Here is a 998-nt window from a genome sequence, read left to right as displayed (position 1 = left end):
TGGTCTCAAATGTGCTTTTAGTCAAACAGGTGTTATATTAGCCATAACTATATTGAATGTAATCAATGAAGGTTGCAGGTCTAATCAGTGTAATCTTAGTACACCTTATTTTCTGAAACTTGGTGCAGGTATCTTGCCACTGGTATTCGTGTGATCTGTCTGATTGTTTACCTGTGATTCTATACTAACAGAGAGGCAGATATTAGGTGTGTGTATAGCTGTGCCAAGCAGGACCTGAATCCTATTGTACATTGCACCCCCATAAGGAAAATGGGCACCACCCAGCAGTGATACCTTAGAAGGGCATGTTCAGGAACACTGATGTAATTCTCACAAGATAATTAAAAATAGATATAATTAATAAGTGATGTATTTCATAAGAAATTATCCAAAGTTGTTGCTTTGCTTTATGGAGTAAATAGAAAGTGTCTGAAGAGATTTCATCAGACTTTGTTGTTCTTAATACCAGACACCTATGAAATGTGTATAAATTACTCAAGATGCTAATTCAAAACAAACATTTTGTGAACATTAACATTATGAGCTTTCTAAGAGATCTGAGACAATGATTTAACTTTTCCAAAAGCTAACCAAAACCACACAAGACTTCCATTCCCTAGAGGTAATGTTGATTTATTCTCATTACACACAGAGAGCAGTGGTTTATCTCCCATTGCTGTAAGAGGTATGCTGGCATCTACTGATCAAGGAATCCCTGTTTCTGCTATTTCATCCACCAACAGGCTATCAGGGGCTACAGTTTTGCTTGAGGAAAGCAAACACTCAACACTTTTCCACAGAAACGGGGTCACATGAAGCAATTAATGGAAAAATACATTGGAGATAGACTCACAAAGCTCAAAACAAACATCTTTTGAGATGAATGTGAAGTCAAGTAAAAGCTTTTTTGTCAGACCGTTATATTTATAGGCCTCCCAGTAGCTACCTACCCTCTCACTGAGGGTGTTTCACAGAAAGAATAATCATCACAACAGTAA

Source organism: Lichenostomus cassidix, chromosome 2 (assembly GCF_008360975.1).
Source record: "Lichenostomus cassidix isolate B80296 chromosome 2, HeHo_3.0, whole genome shotgun sequence".
Taxonomy (NCBI): domain Eukaryota; kingdom Metazoa; phylum Chordata; class Aves; order Passeriformes; family Meliphagidae; genus Lichenostomus; species Lichenostomus cassidix.
This window is presented reverse-complemented; position numbering follows the sequence as displayed.